Source organism: Camponotus floridanus, unplaced genomic scaffold (assembly GCF_003227725.1).
Source record: "Camponotus floridanus strain SB8 unplaced genomic scaffold, Cflo_v7.5 scaffold215, whole genome shotgun sequence".
Classification (NCBI taxonomy): Eukaryota; Metazoa; Arthropoda; class Insecta; order Hymenoptera; family Formicidae; genus Camponotus; species Camponotus floridanus.
The window spans coordinates 177,590-198,987 of NW_020229343.1; the positions used below are offsets into that span (position 1 = coordinate 177,590).

A 21,398-nucleotide genomic window follows, 5' to 3' on the forward strand; every position below is an offset into this window, starting at 1 on the left:
TGAAAAGTTAGACGTAAAATCTAAATCTTTAATCTTAAATCTTTTTTTTTCTTACTATACTAATATCTTCTTAATATACTTATAACTATAAATAGAAAAATTAGACATAAAATCTAAATCTTTAATTTTTTTTCTTAATATTAAATTTTAAATCTTTTCTTTTCATGCATCCAAAGGACCAACTTGTTTTTCTATAAATTTCATTAAGAGTTCCATTTTTTCCTTGTGCCTGCTTTCTTTACCTTCTTCCTTTTTGGCATAAGCTTCTTTCAAAATATTATTAATAGATGTATCCTCCTTTTTCTTCCTTTTTATCTTTGATTGCTTCTCATCATTGTCATTTATATTTTCTAGGAATTATCAGGAGTCTTTTTGTTAAGAATTGTACGTTTTGTACCCATCAGTACCTGTAACATAAATATAAAATGCAGAATAGAGAACTGTATTTCGCAAGAAAGTAAAAAAGATATGAATGAAATGACTTTTAGATTATTGGACAGTGAAAGACAAATTAAAAGTTCATAAGAATAAATTATTAAATATGTATATATCAATAACAGTGAGTTTGTATAGTGAATATATATATAGTATATACACTTATGACATCACAAATCCTTTAAATAATAAATTCATTTAGAATTAATTACTTTCCTTATAATTAATTATTTTTCAGTACAATACAGAATTCTATGATTGCCTGTTATTTTCATCAACTAATCAAATGATTTCAAATGGATTCTATTCAAATATATTTAAAATAATGTGTTATAGTCTCGCAGACTATAACCTATTTAATTTTATTAGTACTTCTATATAATTAAAGTATAAAATAAGCGTCAGCAGGAAATATTGTTGGGAAACGCGACAGCGAACATTCACCCGATAAAATCGCTGTCGCATGCGAACCACGCGTAAGAACGTTCACCCGGAAACGCGAAAACGCTAACGAAGGAATTCAACTTTGAACTTCCTTCGTTAGCATTTAGACTTTGGATGACCCGGAAAAACCTCCATGACCATACATAGTCATGTCGGCAGGCGATCCCCTCCAAAAATCCCCAAAATTGAGGGAATAAAAGCCGTCCACCGCGGATCCGCGGCGGACAATCATAAACAGTAAATCTATGGTCAAAGTAGTGCGCGAAGACTTAACTGTTAAATTGTGCGACAAGAGCAATCATTAAAAATCACTAAAAATAGTGCGAACAAGAGGGCTAGCCGATAAACCGTGTTACGAAGCTCTCGACATAATTCCTAAACACGAAGCGATCCAGGAAAGAACGATAACAAGACTTGAAAGAAACCGACTAAAGATAAGGAAACAACGATTATATTTATAATAAAGAACTCTATAATAAAAATCTGTTGCTATATAATTGGAGCGATCACTCGCCTCTCCCGGCTACCCCACACCCTGTGTCGCGCGGGTACAACATTCTGGTGGCAGCGGTGGGATGCCGAGGTCGAGGACTGTAGAAAAAGCTCCTTAACGCTTGCAACAGAAAAGAAAGTACAGAATTAATAAATCAAATAGAGCAACTGCTATATTAAAGCAGATAGACTTAAAACACGTAACACATACGGACGACAGTGAAAAAAAAATCACGGTCAAGCAGCTGAAAGGAAACACCAGCGCTCAAGGACCAATGTCGATCCACAGTCAAGGCAACGCAACGCAGACGGATAACGCATAGCCGACGGACAACGCACCAACGCGGGACAACAACGACCCAGCAGCGTTAGCAGTCAAGCGACCCGATAAGCAACCCGATACGCGACCATGCGAGCCATTGTACTACTAATGTAAGTCGAAATTTACAATTAAATGTCGGAGCCAACAAAGCGAGTTAGATTTCAAAACCCGCGATTTTTGAGCGAGCCAGCGCAATTAGCGCGTAGGTCAGGGCTTGTACCACCGATACAAGTAGCGGAAGAAGCTATCCGCGACGAGAAAGCGTGCGAAAAAATTTAGAAAACTATTATCCGAGTTCTGAGTCACCCGAAGCGCGTAACAACTATCCTCTCGACGAACCACGCGTTAATCAAGTAACGTTCAGAAGAGACTATTCACCAATATCTGTCGACCTTAGTATTTTAAATCCGGGCAGAAATATGGAAAACGAAGCCGTTGAAAGAGAAATCGAGCGCATGCGAGCGCAACAGGCTGAACTAAACGTAGCCGCGGCCTGTGAAGCTGCAGGTCAGCCGCCCGAAGGAACGAGTAACGCCTTACTCGCCGAACTCGTATACAGTTTCCGTGAAATGCAAACCGAAATGCAGTACATGCGCGAATACGAAACATACAAACCGCACAAACGAATTTAAACGGAACGCGAGTAAATGCAAACACTGTCCCACTCGACGTAATGTACGGACGCACTCAACGCGATATTCGAAACCGACGCAACGCAGCCCCGCACTATGTACCATTAAAAGAAGCGCGAATAATGATTCCCGAATTTGACGGAACGACGTGACATAAATTAGAGGAATTCTTAAACGCCTGTACGTACGCGGTACAGAATATTAATCCCGCGGATGAAGAATCGTTAATTCAAGCAATATTATATACTAAATTAAAAGGTAAAGCCATGCAAGATTTCGAAACACGAGACATTCAAACATTTAAAGAATTAAAAGCACAACTCGAAACTTGCTATCAAACGAAGCAAAGCACTACGCATTTACAAATCGAATTTAATTCGTTGAAACAAAAATCGATCGAAACCGCACACATGTTCGGACAACGAGTAGACACTTTGGCAATGAAATTGTACGAATCAATGGTAGAAGGAGAGGAACGACCTCCTTCATTTAAGCAAGCAATCCAGGAAACAATTAAGAAACAAGCGTTAATAAATTTCCAAATAGGATTACGCGATGAATTAAAAATACTCGTACGATCGCAGCGATATCACCACGCTCCAAGAAGCGATAAGTGGAGCGAGCGCAGAAGAGAAGCTTATCGTATCCTCTGCAACACGAGCACCCAGCTTTCTTAATAAAAATAAATCCGATGCTAAATACATATGGACAAATAAAAACACTAATATACAATGTTATAAATGTGGAAAAAATGGTCATTACGGACGCGATTGTCGAAGTAATAAATTCATATTGCCTAAACCTGAAAAATCAACGCGAATAAATACCGTGAATACATTCTGCAAACACTGCAAAAAATCCGGACACAGCCGTGAAGAATGCTGGAATTTAAACGGACGACCGAAAACAAATAATAAAAATTTTAAACAATTAAATAAAAATAACTACAAAGATAACACACGCGAGAAAAAGGGCGCGAATAGATTACGCAAGAAAAGCACCGACTCCTCAAGCGATAGCGAAAAGGAGGAGCAGGAGGAAGCAAGAGAGAAGCAACCCCGACCTGCCACAGAGTATCACATATCGTATGTCAAGGATGTACGTGCGCCATCGAAGGAAGAATTACTACAAATTACATTGCCTATACAGGAAGTAAAAAATAACGAAATAAACATGCTGTACGAAACCGGTTCAACAATTTCGCTACTAAAATTAAGAAATCTAAAAGATAACGCACTAATTTACGAAAAGAAGATCGCATTGATAGGAATAAGCGGTCATAGAGTATATACAATAGGAAAGATGTACGCCACAATCAACATCAATAAACATAACATTAAACATACCTTTTATATAATAAAGGACGACATAGCCATAGAACATGAAGGAATTCTAGGATTGGATTTCCTTAAGAAGCAAAAAGTGAAGTGCGATTATGAAATGAACGAAATTAAAATAAAAGATGTAATAATAAAACTACACCCTTGTAAAAAGATAACGTTAAAACCATGCAGCGAGACAATAATACGAGCCGCAACTAACCAGAATCAAATAGGAATAGTCCGGAAGAAGCCGTACCCGGAGTATACATTGGAAGTTGTCTAGTAAAGCCCGAAAATTTTTCGTGCCCCGTCAGTGTAATAAACGCTACTGACAAAATTGTGGAGATGACAACTCCTATAGTTGCTTTAGAAAAATTAGAAAACAACGCAACAAACGAGATAAATTTAATAAAATTAGGAAGGAAAATCCGATCGAATATTTCACGCAGTCAACGAATTTGACAATCACTGCGCACTCAACATTTAAATAAAGAAGAGAGACAGACTCTCCAACAAATCTGCGAAGAATACAGCGATATATTCCATCTGGAAGGAAAACCACTGACATGTACCGCGACGGTCGAGCATGAGATAAGGACACGTGTCGACACCGCGCCGGTGAATGTGAAACCGTACCGATTACCCGAGAAACATAAGGCGGAAGTAAATCGGCAAATACAGGAAATGCTCCAAGATGAAATTATCAGAACAAGCACGAGTCAAGGGAACGCACCATTATTAGTAGTGCCAAAGAAAGCAGATGCATCAGGAAAACCGAAACTCCGAGTAGTCATAGACTTCCGGAAATTAAATGAATTAACTATAGGCGACTCATTCCCGTTGCCTAACATTACTTATATTCTAGACCAACTGGGAAATGCAAAATATTTCAGTACATTAGATCTAGCGTCAGGATATCACCAGATCCCCATGGCTGAAAGGGATAAAAGTAAAACAGCTTTCTCAACTCCCTACGGACATTACGAATTTAATCGAATGCCGTTTGGACTAAAGAATGCACCAGCGACTTTTCAAAGGCTGATGAATTCAGTATTAATGGGAATACAAGGACTTAGATGCCTGATCTACCTTGATGACATCGTAATATACGGATCAAGTTTAGAAGAGCACAACAAGCGATTAAAGGAAGTAATGCAAAGATTGCGAAAAACTCATTTAAAATTGCAGCCGGATAAATGCGAATTTCTACGCAAGGAAGTAATATATCTGGGTCATATTATCTCCGAAAACGGAATATCTCCAGACCCGTCAAAATTAACGGCAATCAAAGAATTTCCGACGCCGAAAAAGGTAAAGGATATCCAATCCTTCATAGCCGGATATTACAGAAAATTCATCGAAAATTTTTCGAAAATCGCAAAACCATTAACAAAACTAACCAAAAAATCGGAAAAATTTTTATGGACAACAGAGCAGCAAACAGCATTTGAAGTGCTAAAAGAAAAATTAATGACTGCACCAGAAGTTGAAGTATCCTGACTTCACACAAGAATTTATAGTGACTACCGATGCATCCGACTATGCGATCGGAGCGGTGTTATCACAAGGAGAAGTAGGCAACGACCGACCGATTGCTTACGCCAGCAGAATACTGGCAAAGGCGGAACAAAATTATAACACTACAGAAAAAGAATTATTAGCAATTGTATGGGCTGTTAAACATTTTAGGCCATACGTATATGGAACAAAATTTAAAATTGTGACCGATCACAAACCACTAATATGGTTGTTTAACGTAAACGACCCCGGATCAAGATTAATCTGATGGAGGTTAAAATTAGAAGAATACGAATATGAAATAGTTCATAAGGCCGAACGAGCGAACGCGAACGCCGACGCGCTAAGTCGCAACGCGACACCCAGAACATCAATAGAAAAGGATGAAGAAATTCTGAAGATAGAAGAAGAAGAGGAAGAAGCAGACACTGATAATATAAAAACATATACAGAGGGAGAGAAAAAACAAATATTATCAGAATATCATGATGCACCTATAGGAGGGTATCAGGGAATTGAACGAACAATCAAAAGAATTCGATTACAACACAATTGGAGAGGACTAACTAAAGACGTAGAACAATACATCGTGAAATGTGAATCGTGTCAAAAAAATAAATTATCGAGGAAAAACAAAGTCCCTTTAGTAATTACCGACACGTCTAATAAACCATTTGAAAAATGCGCGTTAGATATAGTCGGACCATTAACTATCACTTCTAACGGAAATAAATATTTACTAACTTTTCAAGACAATTTAGCTAAATTTAGTAAAGCTATTCCGATCCCGAATCAGGAAGCGAACACTATCAGTAAGGAATTCGTTACGAAAATAATACTTGAACACGGGATACCGGAAAAAATTTTAACGAATCAAGGAACGAATTTTCTTAGCGAAATATTTAAAAATACGTGTAAACTATTGAAAATAAATAAAATACAAACAACCGCGTATCACCCGGAAAGTAACGGCGCGTTAGAACGATCGCATCGAACGTTAACAGAATATTTAAGACATTATATAAATGAGGACCAAACTGATTGGGACGAATGGATACCGTTCGCAATGTTCACATATAACAACAACGCTGCACACCGCTACAGGGTATACACCCTTCGAGTTAATATACGGACATCAAGCAGAAACTCCGACAGCGCTAAACTGCCTAAACCGACGTACAATTACCATGACTACGCGCAAGAATTAAAAGAAAGACTACGTGCAACTAATCAGCTTGCGAAAGAACATTTAAAAGAAGAAAAATTCAAAGCAAAAAAGCAATATGATAAAAGTAGAAAGGAAGTACATTTTAAAATAGGCGACAAAGTATTGATTTACGACGAAACTCTACGACGAGGGAGATCAAAGAAATTAAAATCGTTATGGACTGGGCCATATACAATCTTAGAGAAAAATTCAGACGTAAATTACACCGTAAAAAAAGGAAGAAAAACCGTGCGCATAAATAAATTAAAACTATTCATAGAAAATTAAGGGAAAAAATGAATAAAACTTACCGGGAAGGAGGCTGCAGCACCCGGCTACGGCCTGCGCGGCGCTCACAGGCCAGCCGCCAAAAACTGCAACGGTCCAGCTGCCGCTGGAAACGAAGACGGGCCCACGGCCCAGGAAGATCCAGCGGTTCCCATCAAGCGGACCTGCCGAGTGCCGGTGGATAAATCCACCCGCACCGACAAACCGTATGGTTCACGTAAATAAACACGGTCACACGCCCGACCGAAGGGCTCAGGAGGTAACACCCTCTCGTCGGCAGGCACTCGCGACATAAATTCAACAAATTCCACTAAGCGCTCTTCATTTAAAAATTTCTCCAAATTGGTGTACATGTCGAAGAAAAAAAAAAGCAAAAACCAACCGTTCGCGACAGAATACAACAAGAAAGTGACGAAGACGAATAAATAACCGCGCAGTTAGTCAAGAAAAGTAATAGATAAGAAAAAAAAACGCAAGGAAGACATAATATAATGCCTAAAATATATAATTACAGAACACTGACGCTGGGAATCAACCCCGTCCGTACCAAGAAAGACGAAACCCGTCTTCCATTCGAAGTGACGAAATTTGATAATACGCCGGAAATATATTATGAAAAAATTGGACACCTGCATCAAACCAACCGAATGCGGAAGCTAGTTATTAAATTAGATGTAACTGAACTAAACGATAGAACATGGCAAGTAAATCAATACATCGAACAAACAAGCAAGATGTGCACCGAGTCTAATTTCGAAAGAAGCATCTAACGAACTTGCGAGAATCTTAAAAAAATAATTAATAATGATGCTAATACCTTAGCTAAAATAATAAAATTGATAAATACTTTATAAGGCTCGAACGAATAAACGTAGAGGTCTAATCGATGGAATAGGTTCGATAACGAAAATTTTATTCGGAATTATGGATGCGAACGATAGAAAATTAATAGACGAACAAATACAGTTATTACAGAACAACCAGCAAACATTGGAACACGCCGCGAAAAATCAAACCAAAGTCTTGAACACCACTATAATTCATTTAAATAAATTAGAAAATATATTGGATTATAACGGTAAATTAATGAACCACTACATTAGAGAATACACTACGCGCGAGGAGATAGATGAATATTTCACTATAATCATAGCAATGACAAACGATTTAATTAGGGATGCAAAAGATATTTTAGAATATCTTACACATGTACGAAAGGACACAATACATCCTCTGTTAACGCCGATAAATGAAATTATTCTACATCTAAAAGAAGCGGTAGTTACCGCAAGGAGCATATTTTCCTTTTCAAATAAAACACGACGAATGGCTAACGATCGAAAATTATATAAAAGTAAGCGCGTATTGCGAGAAAACAAGCACATACACAATCTTAAAATTTCCATTAAGGGGTAACACCACTCTAGCGGCTGAAAAAAAGGTCTAACTTTGACAATTTTTTTTAGAAATATAATAAAAGGAATGAGAATTTTTTTTAGAGGGTTTATTCAGCATATATTTAAGTATAGAAAAAAATTTTTTTATTATTATTTTTATACAAAATGGCGACGAGAGAGCTAATCTTCGAAATGATCTTTTTAAAAAACACTTCCAGTAGCGAACCAATTTCTCGTGAAATATAAGACCTAGAACAAAAAACCAAAAAAATTTTAAATCTATATACTATTGGCTATAGAAGTACGTAGGGATTTTTTATTTAATCAAATTTTGTAGAAACGGTGCACTTTTGAAAAAAAAATTCGATTTTTTGCCAAAAAATAAGCAGTAAATTGTTTATAAAATAAAAAGTTTACATCGAATCGAAAAACCCCTACGTACTTCTATAAAGGATGTAATTGTGAAGCTACTGTCAAAATTTCAAACTGATCTATGCAACCGTGTTGAAGTAATGTGTTCGCTAAGATTGAAAAAAGCGGTTTCGAGAAAAACACGTTTAAAGTTTTACGAGCACTTAAAATGCTTGAAATTTATGTTTACCTTTAATCGATGCCTGCACCATACATTTGGCCATCCAGATTGATGCTCGCCTCTTCTTCTTCCTTCCTGGATGATTTTAATAGCAATCGGGCCTCTTTTGCAGCATCAGTCAGCGATCGCTCCGAATACTTGATGCGGCGCTCGTCCGTTTCGACGCAGAAATTATAACAGTTTGTCCCAATTTTCATGCCTAAATTTTGCTTGATAGGCCATCATTATATATGCCTACAGCAATATATATGGCAGTATCAAGCACATGCTTGCCACTGGAGGTCGATTTCATGAGCCATTGACCAAACTGTCAAATTGAAACTCTCGTTGCTATTTTGAATACAGCCACTAATGCAACGAGTAAGCAGATCGTCGTTGCTTAATTCTTCATAAATTGGTAAAATTGCTTCAAAAACTGAAGTCGAGAGAGCTGGTTTATGCTTGTAATCGACATTACCAATGGTCTGTGCCTTTTGCCACGAGCACCACGAATTTTCTCCGGACGGGCATTTTTCGTGCTGCGGTTTCTCGTCGGTTGATAATTTATGGAATAGCGTCGCATAGATTTCATTCCGCATTTTTTCTACGGAATCATGATTGCGGCGTATAGCTAATCCATAATAAATTGACAATTCGTCGATCAATTTACCTGTCAACTTGCCTTTTCCTCCGAGTCCTTTTGTGTTTTTTTTTAAATTGCGAAGGCGAGTACCCTGATGATCTTTTGAGTAACCCTAAGCATCTTCTGCACTATAAATAACAGGGTCACTTATTATCCTGAAAGGTAAAACAGGACAAAAGCGATGAATCCGAACGCGACGCGTTAATGCTCAAGGGGCGCTCCGAGGCGCTGCGGAAAAATCGTTGGTAGAGCCTTTTAAAAATTTTTTTTTACTATAAAACCAAATGCATATTGTTTTTATGATGTTAAAGCATTGTTTAAAGCAAAAAAAATCGATTTTTTCAAAATTCTAGAGTGGTGTTACCCCTTAATTACACAACCAATGTTTGGCATCTTAAATGTAATTCCGTTACCGACACCTAACTACGAAAATAATTTTATACATACGGAAGTAGCTAATAATTAATGTTGAGTTGATTGCTGTAAATAAAGAAACACGTACCTATTTAATTTTAAGAAAACAAGATTTAAATGAGTGTACAAATAATAATAATTTATATATATGCGAAAAGAATCAACCGATCTATCATGTTAACGAAAATACACCGTGCGAAGCGAAAATTTATGTACAAGGACAAAACTATCGCAATCAATGTAATATAGGTCATAAGAAAGCGACCCACGCAATATGGATCACATTACAACAGCCGCACTCTTGGTTATATTCGACATCATTCGAGCAACATATTACGATAAAATGTAATGATCATCCTGAATATAAAAAGATAATAAAAAACACAGATCGAATTACGTTACACGATAACTGTAAACTAACTACTACAGACATGACGATACAGACAGAAACGATTACGTATAATACAAATATAGAAACATTTTTACCAGAATTTAATATAACGATCACAGAAATTAACGACACACAAAATCACGAATACGAATTTTAAAAAATAATAAATAATCCATTAGAATTAAAAGGACTAAGTAAAAAATTAGAAGAAATTAATAACAAACTTAATAACATAATAACAAAAACAAACATTAATAAAACATTAATAACATAACTTAAATAATAACGACAGTAACTTTTTTAAACAAAAGCAATTCATTTATACAACAGCCTCTAGCGGAATAACTATTTTAATCATTATAGCATTTGTTACGTCCAGAGGAGCTCACGATTCTTTTCTTTCCCTTATCTGGTGCACATGTGCACGACTTCCGAAAATCGTTATAATAATAGTTAAATTGAAGTAGGATTCTCAGTAAATACTCCAGAATAACAATCAGATATTCACGGAATGATAAAAGTAGCATCTGGCTAAATAAGGCGGCAGTCAGTCAGACGAATTTGATATTTTCTGATCACAAAAAAAACTCACAAAATTCAAACTAGCTACAGAAATTAAAGAAAACTATTTACAAAACGCGAGTGACCGGCTGTCACGACACGCACCCGTTTTATCTCAAAAGGGTAGTAAAAGTCATCCCCTTATCTCCAACAGATGGATCTTACAAAGCATAAATTACCACTATCTCCGATACTGAGAATCCTAAGTCCCCCGTTTTGGAAGATGCTCTCCTATTCGCGGACAAATGTAATAAAATTCTGATTTGTTGCATTTGTTTTAAAATGTTCATAAATAGGGACAGGAAGGAGACCACGGAAATCTAACAAGGATTTCTATTCGTCAACTTTCCTTATTCCTCACGCTGGGAGGGTAATCCAAAACGATATATAAGCGCGAACTTTGGACAAATCGACGCTCAAAAACAGTCAGTCAGACAGACATATTTATTCTTTCATCGGTTGCTAGTTCACCTATTTGTTCAGTTACATACTTACGTAATTGCTCGGTTACATACTTGCTTATCGAGTCAGTGCAAAAATCTTAACCAACGGGGCCCAGCACCAACCACCCTCTTCAACAACTATATCCAGAACGCCAAGGGGGCCCAGCAATAATTGTATGTTGATTTGTCCACGCTTTTTCAAATAGTAAGTCTCATCTTTTATTTATTAAGCTACTCTTCCCCCATCTTCCTTTATTGATAATAATCGCTTCCCTAGTGGAACCTTCGAGGAGATCCGCTAGAACTCACGCAAAGCGCCTCCGATACAGACACAATCGTCGTACTCGCCGATTACTGGCTCGGGCTGTCGCCGATCCCTCTTTCACTCTAAATCTAAACGATATAAACACGAATCTTCCCATCACCCGGATTTTTTTGAACAATTTCCAAGGAAGTACGCGAGACTCCTCGTATCCGTCTCCTCAACCTTCTCCCCCTAATTACTCCCCGTACCTGTCTCCCGGAACTCTTCCTCTCAGCTATTCCCCAGTATATGACACGCAACCTGATTTTCCGCATTTATCACCCTCTCCTTCTCCACCCCACTCGCCAGTCCCAGATCCTCATCTTTTGTCTCCTCCTCCTCCTCTTCCTCCCCCTGTTTACTCCGACATTGATCTTAGTGATCGGATCGTCTCCGAAATTCTCAGCTCGACTTATCCTCTGTACTCTCACCCCATCCTCCCGGGTCAATTCACCTTGGGCCCTGGTCCTATTCATATTCCAACTCTCAAGGCCTTTCTCCTCACCGCCCCTTCTGACATTCCCATCCCTTGCTTTACTCCCTTTACCAGATATCCCATCGCTATTCCCGTAGAATTCTTCCGGGAAAGATATCCTCCAGATTCCGACTAACCTCACCCCTTCTCGCATACATCCACACATACACACACAATCACGCTTAATGTACCCACACACATACAAACAATCACACTTAATATTGTACTAGAGCTGTAACTAAAATGTTTATGTAAGTTTTATCTTTTTATAATGTACAATAAATTTAATTAATTTTATTTCTTTCGAATCCAACTTAATCAATTCCCCCTCATCACCCACGCTCCTGAATCGTACTTGGTCCCGTCCTGGGTAAAAAGGATTAAGTTCCTTTACCAAAAAGGGGACCGTCGAGCGGGCATTCGGACCAAAAATAGAGTAAAATCGACCCTTGTGGTCGTTGACCTATCTTTGGCTCACTCGCAGGCTCGCTCGACCCGAAACACTTGCCCTTAAGGCACCTGTTCTCGGGATACAAGTGTTACGCCCTTCCTTCGGCCCATCCTTCCTCGGGCCTGAACGTAACATACGTAAATTTTGGGGGCTCCTCCGGGATTGATATGTGCGATTCAAGGAAACGGGGATGAGTGACGGGACTCGAGATAAAGCCGATAAAAAGGAAGTAGAAAAATTTTATAAACTCGCTTTGGAAGAGAAAAAATCTAAACCTAAAATTGAAATTACATCATCTACTCCTGGTTTACCTCATACATCTACTCCAAAAAGAACTGTAGGGTCTATACCAAGACATTTTGATCTTTCTTTAGAAAATACAGACACAAGCATAAACAACACTATTCTAATAACCGACACGCCCGAGCCAAACTCTGACAATTCTAGTGATATAACTTGCCAAGAATATTGTACACTTACTAATACTCTTATTTATAAAGCAGAAAAAGATTTTGATAGGTCTGAAACCATGACTCACTAAAACCCATTTGCTACCTTAAAATACGTGGTTGAAGCCGTTCCTTTTTTCGATGGTAAAAACATTCCGCTCAGTTATTTTATTGAAAGATGTGAGGAAGCTAAATCCATGTTACCTAAAGAAGCTGAAGTACAATTTACCAAAGTTATAAGAACCCGAATAATCGGCGAAGCCCGACGAACCATCTAAGATCAAGAGTTTGACACAGTATCTAATTTAACTTCATATCTAAAACAAATTTACGGACCTTCTAAAAATGTATATATACTACAAGGAGAATTAGGACACGTCTACCAAAAAAATGAAGAAAATGTAGTCACATATGCAAATAGAGTAAAATTATTAGGAAAACAGATTTTAGAAGCATACCGCAGTACTAGTCGTTCTTTATCTGACCAAAATATAAAAGCATCATTAGAAGGAGACATATGCAAATGTTTTATACGAGGACTCAAACCCAAAATAGAACAGAGAATCGCGAGAGACTTAGACGTGCATGGAACCGTCGCTGATGCTTTAAGGATAGAAAAAGAGCTTCGAGCAATGACAGATTTACGGCAGGAACAAAATACTAACTCAGGTCAAAACAAACCGCAAATACGAGAAACTTGCCAGATCTGTTATAAGGAAGGACACGTGACTGCAGGAATGTAGGCAACTGTAGGAAGCTCACACAGTCATCCTCTTTGAGTCAAATTCCAGGAGCCTTAGGAACCGAAATTCTGATTTGCCAGATTTGTAAAAAACGCGGACACGGTGCAGATAAACGTCGCTTGCGCGATCCTCAATATCCAACCTCAATATCGCCAACCAGTAAATATAATCCAGCAGCGAATTATAACCTGTCAATTATGTTCCAAAAACGGACACGACGCGAAATTATATCGTCAAAACAACAACAATAATCAAGCCAACAAAACCTCTGTAATTTGTCAATGGTGCGATAAACCTGGTCATTCCGCTAATAATTGTTGGAAGAAACAAAATGAACAATGCAATTCGACAAATAAAACTACCATTACTTGTCAAATTTTCAACAAAATCGGACACGTCGCTAAGGATTGCCGCATAAGAACAAATTCAACACCTATAACTAACTCTTTTTGTCGATATTGTAAGGAACAAGGGCATCTTCTTGAAAACTGCCAATTAGGGATCGCGAGTAATAATCGTCGGAAAGAAAAAGACCAGGGAAACTACAATGGGCCCTCGACGGGTGTGCGACAGGGGCCCGAGCGAGCTTCACACCCGTCCACTCAGCAGGATGCCAAATAAATCAACGAAACCCAGATGTACGACCTGTGACAGTGACCCTCGCTAAAAACAGTCGCGTGCCTACTGTTCAGATCCAGCTCACCAAAACATCCGCTCATATAACTCTCATGCTAGATACAGGATCCGGACCGAATATAATTAAAGAAAAATTCACACCTAAAAATATTAATATAAATTTTCATAATATTTTGAAATTAAATGCTATAAATAACTATCCTGTTTACACACTCGGAGAAATTATGTTAACATTTTTTGGAAAATCTGTATCTTTTCACATTGTATCCGACGACTTTCCGATTCCACAATCCGGAATACTTGGAAATGATTTCTTCAAGCAAACTTCTTCAAAAATAGATTACGCGGAGGGACATCTAGACATTTCTGGAATTAAGGTGCCTTTCTTCTCCCCAGAAACGATTACAGACCAAGATCCGAGTCATTATTTTACGTAAGGATAGTCAATCCTGAGATAAAAATAGGATACATACCAAAGTTAAGGGTAGAGCACGGAATCTATCTAGGGGATATATAGTGCAAAACGTTTCTGGAAAGGCTTATTTAAATATCATAAGCACTTTAGACGAAGAGGTGGAAGTTCGTGTGCCAACATTATATTTAAAACCATTAGACGAATTATTCGATGATCATAATTCAAACATTGAAATATTGGACAAGGAGAAATCAACAAGATCATTGGAGGATTCCAGGAAAATCGATGAAACTCAAATTAATTTCATAAATGAAGATGGTTTCGCAATCAATGATAACATTATTCTTAATGAAGATGCTGAAAGCGATAATAAAATCCAAGAAGGAAACAAAGACGAAACACTTGAAAATATAAAACAAAAAAGGATAAATCAAAATAAAGAAATCAAAATTAAAGGAGGAAATAAAACTTATCCAAATAAAAATTCTAGTTTAACAATCTGAAGAGAAAAGTTACCAAATCTCTTCTGAAAATTTTAATAATTTATCCATCCTTGGAGGGGGAAATTACCAAATCTCTTTAGAAAAAAATAATTCTGGAATTTCGGAGGGAAGTTTCCAAACCTCGTCAGAAAATTCCAGCTTCGTCAATTGCAAGGAGGGAAATTACCAAACCTCTTTAGAAAAAAATAATTCTGGAATTTCGGAGGGAAATTTCCAAACCTCGTCAGAAATTCCACCTCCGTCGATTGCAAGGAGGGAAATTACCAAACCTCACTACGAAAATCGACACCTTATCCAAAAAAGGAAAGAAGTTCTTCGTCCGCTCTGGACCTTACATCTCTAAAGGATGGGTTATTTACAGAAAAAAATGACAATAATGAATTAGAAACCTCCCATGTTATAATAAAAGACCTCGTCCAAGAGGCTCAAGAACATAATTCGAACATTAGAAAAATCGAAAATTCTCGAAAAATTAACCGCAAGAATAAGCCATCTTCAAAACTTTCTACGTCCTTATGTAATAAATCTCAAGAAATAATAGATAAATTTACGCGAAAACATAAGTCTAAACACGAGGTTGACATTATAACCTCCGAGTCGTATAATTGCCTGGTACTTTCTGAGGAAACTAAGGAAGATCGACTCTCCAAAATTATTGACTTATTGCGATTAGAGCATTTAAATGGAAAGGAACAGGAAAACATAATAAAATTAAACTAAATCGAAAGGAATTAGGCTCGTTATATATTAAATAACATGATAAGAAAACTAGCGTCTACGAGCCACAGCGGATGGTAAATGCCTGAAAAATTCTTTTTAATTGTACGCGAAATTTTAAACGAAAAACACGGCATATGTATATATTTTACTTGGTGCATTTAACCAAGATATAGATTCTCATTTTTGAGAAATTCTATAAAACCCTCTTTACCCCCCTGAAGAGACGTAGACGAGAAAAATATCGGGGCGAAGTCGCTGAATCGGGAATCGAACCCGAGTCTTTCGCTTGCCGGGCGACTGCTCTTACCACTGAGCTATTCAGCCCCACACCGATACTACCCTCGTCCATTTGTTTATAACTATGGAAAATGAAACGCGATCATTTCAGCTAGCGCGTGAATTAAACTAAATCGAAAGGAATTAGGCTCGTTATATATTAAATAACATGATAAGAAAACTAGCGTCTACGAGCCACAGCGGATGGTAAATGCCTGAAAAATTCTTTTTAATTGTACGCGAAATTTTAAACGAAAAACACGGCATATGCATATATTTTACTTGGTGCATTTAACCAAGATATAGATTCTCATTATTGAGAAAGTAACTAGAGAAAATCAAACCTATTATTTAACTCCTCAAACTCATATATTATTACGACAAGGCACTCAGACAACATGCAATTCTTTCGCGCCCGCTATGTATCTCTTAGGAGACGCATGGTATAAATTAACACCCAGATCAGTAGACACCTTACCACCTACCACCATGAAATCATTAACAAGGCCCACATAGAAATATATTAGCCCAGGATCACTTACCACCAGTGATATATACACGGAAACCGACTTAAATGATCTCAGAGACCATATAATGTTCCCTGCAGAACGACCCGCACTCCTAAATACCATAGCCCGAGGAATCATGGGAAAAACCATCTCTTTGGGAGAAGGCTCCATCTCCAACTTATTAGATAAAAATACGATCGAGAAAATAGCCTTATCTACATGGACAAAATTTTGGAGCAAATTCTTGATTTTTGGAAATATTAGCGCGGGATTACTCGGCATCTATTTGGCCATAAGAATTATTAAATTAATATTGGATACAATAGTACATGGATATGCCTTGCACACAGTATACGGATGGTCACTATATTTATTAGGGGCCATCTGGGACTCTCTAATCCATCTTTGTTACACTTAAGAACAAGACTACCATCACAAAAAAGCACACCCACAGCACCAACCTCTGAGTCCCAACCCAGCAGGACGCCTGAGACGGCTCCCTCCGAAAATTATACAATACCAATGCATGTTTACCCCTCTCTCTCTCCAAAGGAGCATACCTCCTATTCACTTGAAATCAAGGAATCAAAATCTTAAACAAATATAAACAATACTCTGAACCACATCCTAACACCTCAAAAAAATAATAATAAAAAAAAAACTCTATTATCACAAGCAATTGTAACCGTTCTACAGAATAAAGAAAATGGAGATCAAAAGCATCGAAACTAATTTCCTCACACGAGGAATGTAACAATAGTCACTTGGATGTAACAATAGTCAAGGTGGAGTCACCGCTCCTCTTCTGCGTTCAACTGAGAAACGGCGAGAAAGATTTAAAAGAATTAGAGGAAGAATTAAAATTCAGGATGATCAGAAAAGCCACCTATCTACACATCTATCTGGCCTATCTGGCCCGAAGATTTCAAAGAAAATATGGCCGTCGCAATAAAGGATTGCAAAAGTTGGCGACGGGGCATTATAAAAAGAATCAATAGGACGAACTGGATGGTCAAAATCAGCCTAGGGGACTGGGGCCGATCAATCTGGCGGCGTATGTGCGATGTCTACCTTCTGGAGGACAGATTCAAGGAGTTATCTTGGCAAACTATAACCTGTGGTTTAGTCTACACCGGTCCTGTCCAGAACGTCCAAACCTGGCCAAAAGAAACCAAGGATCTCTGCCGACTACTTCTCGAAGGACGAAAAGGATGGATCCATATAGTCCGCCCCCTCAGTGAAGGGAAGGCGCTAGTTAAATTAAACGTAGAGGGCATACCTCCGACCACTTCATATTTTCTTCGCGACGCACATATTTTATTAGGTCACGCTCAATTTAGTACTAGTGTAGCCGTAAATGTAATTCCAACCGTATAAAAAACGAAAATACATTCCATACATTATTAAGCATTATTCCATATTATTAGTTATTATCTTACGTATATGTATACTCTATATTAAGTATTATGTCATGTATACCCTATATTAATTATTATCTTACGTATATTCTATATAATCATTCTTATATATATAAAAAAAAACTTAAATAACGAAAAAATTAAATTACATAAAATTATATATTTACTCAAGTAGAATATTCATATTCAAAAGAGAAGAGAATGATTATATACATATACAAATACATAAAAACATGTTATACAAAAATTATAAACATTTTATAGGAATCTTAGTTATAGAGTTATCATTGATTTTACATAAGACTGATATTCTTTTTTTTTAGCACTCTAAGAAGCGCGAAAGTGGAACCGCTTTTTCTCTCATTAATGAATACCGCTTGATTATCAGAAAAGCCGGTTATTACTCTCTTCCCCTTTTTTTTCGCGAGGCCTCTCAAAATGCAATTCCTTGACGGACAAAGAACGAATCACAATGACTATCGCAACCTAGTTGAACTCCGATGCGTCACCATAACAAGAGACGATGTTTTCAAGACATCATGTTTGCAAAGAATGCTTTGTGGCAATACTATCGAACTACAGACGACAGTATATGTTAGTATCACTGCATAATTTGGTCTATTAAATCTCAGCCAAACATCAAACAACTTGCACGATCTGTAGCATAACCTTATGAGTCAGCCTCGCATGGGCATGCCTATACTGCCTGGAAGAATATCTACACGTCGACATGACGTACTCAGTCAAAGAATGGGGACGCCCTGTGACCAGATGGTTAGAAAAGAAAAAAAAACAAACCCCTACATCAAACCCGGTCCGAGCGCCTGGCATTGTCTCGCTACTGATGATCAGGTAGTTAAAGTTATAAAAAAAGAAAAAGGGAAATTCTTTTCCTCCGTTTTTCTTTTTTAACGGGGGAGGGATGTTATAGTCTCGCAGACTATAACCTATTTAAATATTAGTACTTCTATATAATTAAAGTATAAAATAAGCGTCAGCAGGAAATATTGTTGGGAAACGCGACAGCGAACATTCACCCGATAAAATCGCTGTCGCATGCGAACCACGCGTAAGAACGTTCACCCGGAAACGCGAAAACGCTAACGAAGGAATTCAACTTTGAACTTCCTTCGTTAGCACTTAGACTTTGGACGACTCGGAAAAACCTCCATGACCATACATGGTCATGTCGGCAGGCGATCCCCTCCAAAAATCCCCAAAATTGAGGGAATAAAAGCAGTCCACCGCGGATCCGCGGCGGACAGTCATAAACAGTAAATCTATGGTCAAAGTAGTGCGCGAAGACTTAACTGTTAAATTGTGCGACAAGAGCAATCATTAAAAATCACTAAAAATAGTGCGAACAAGAGGGCTAGCCGATAAACCGTGTTACGAAGCTCTCGACATAATTCCTAAACACGAAGCGATCCAGGAAAAGACGATAACAAGACTTAAAAGAAACCGACTAAAGATAAGGAAACAACGATTATATTTATAATAAAGAACTCTATAATAAAAATCTGTTGCTATATAATTGGAGCGATCACTCGCCTCTCCCGGCTACCCCACACCCTGTGCCGCGCGGGCACAACAAATGTGAAACACAAAATAAAACATTACATTACAAAATGTAACTGATAAAACTAACTAAAAACATTATATAATGATATCTGTTTATTTACTTGATATATGAATATGCAATGTTTTAGCATGTACAAAAGAATAAAAAAAAATTTCTTGTGTTTTAAGCACGTTATATATTCAACTTAAAACATTACCTCTGGTAGGATACTGTCATCCTTAGCCGCTATATCTAATAATTCCGCTTCATAAGGCACAGTTATACGATTTGGACCCGTTGAATTATTATTATTAACAGCGTCTCTCTTACGTCGCATTATAGTTTTATAACGATTCTGGCATTGCGACCAACTTCGAGTAATATCCAACTCTTCTTTCAAATCTTCCGATATGCGTTGGAACATACTTTTCACTGTCCTGAAGGTCTTGCGAGTGCCGACGGATGTCATGTAGTCGTTGTATTTTGATAGCAAGAATTTTGTTTCGGGTTCACCCCATTCATCGACCTATCTTCCTGTTATAACATACATTATTTATAGTGTAGTCTGTGTTCAATTCCTTATAAAGTAACTAATAGCATTAACAATATCTTTATCTTACCAGACTTTATTTCGTCAGAGTTTGTAGTTTTGATGTTATTATTTTCATGATTCGACTCGTCGCTGTCTACGATGTCGACATCGAACGATTGAGGATGTTCCTTTTTCATGTGATTAAATATTTGGATCATTGTTCCCCACATATCGCAGAAACCACATTGCAGGATATCGGAATCATTATTATCTGAAAGCAATGATTATTTGTAGATATTTCTGTACAATTCTAGAATTTTAGGTTAGGAAAATAAATCTAAATATTGAATGCGTATTAAATTTTATATATTGATATAAGAGTATTTATATGTTTTTATTACGTACATTTATATACTCACTACTCGAAGACGAAGATGAAGCCATCACAATAAATTTTGCAATTTTAATTTCACTTGTATCATAAATGTTGTATGCCGATTCGCGTCTCATGACTCTGTGTTCGGCTAAAAAGATATACACTGCCGTGGTGATAGTCGAAATATCGAGTGCAACACTGCATGGGTGTACGCACTGCACACACTTGCACCAACTCTACACAGATGGCACACCAGTGCAGACCAGCCGAAATCGCTATAAAATTTGTGTATGTGTATTATACATATTTTTGTGTGTGTCTAAAAATAAGAATAATTATTTAAAAAGATATAATTAAAATAATCATATAAAAAATAAGATATAAAATAAAAAAAAATAAAAAATATATAAAATTAATTGGGGGACGGTGCGCCGGGCCAGGGGGAGCCGCTCCTGTAAGAAAAAGATACATTAATATAAAACTATAGTTACAATATCATTTATAAAAAAAAATTACATCTGTCGAGGTATTCCAGCTCTCAATTCTGCTCCTGCTCCTCTTCTGCAATCAGTTGCGGCTCCCAATTCTCTTCAACCTCGTAGGGCTCCTCCCCGAAGAGCCGCCACAGGTTGAAAACGTCATCCTTGTCTTGCGGACTCTCCAGGGCGTCGCCCCACATGAAGGAGAGGTCGTTTCTTCACCCTCGGCGCACCGCCCGCACCCACTGCCGGCGCCTAATGTTCATAAACCCGGGGATTTCCATTTCATCCTGGAACTAAAAAATATAATTAATAAAAATAGAATTTTTCATATAAAATAATCACAAAATCGATACTTACCTCCCAATGGAAGCTCAGTTTTAAGAATACAGCGCACAATATATCAAAGAAGCACTGCTTCCACTCCGGATAATTATTGAAAGTAATATCCATTTCTTGTACTCAATTAAA

General features: G+C 37.5%; 1 pseudogene; it reads right to left on the minus strand.

Moving 5' to 3' along the window:
- Nucleotides 1–162: 162 nt before the first annotated feature.
- On the minus strand, nucleotides 163–20,009 carry LOC112637877 (annotated as a pseudogene).
- Between the last annotated feature and the right edge of the window lie 1,389 nt (nucleotides 20,010–21,398).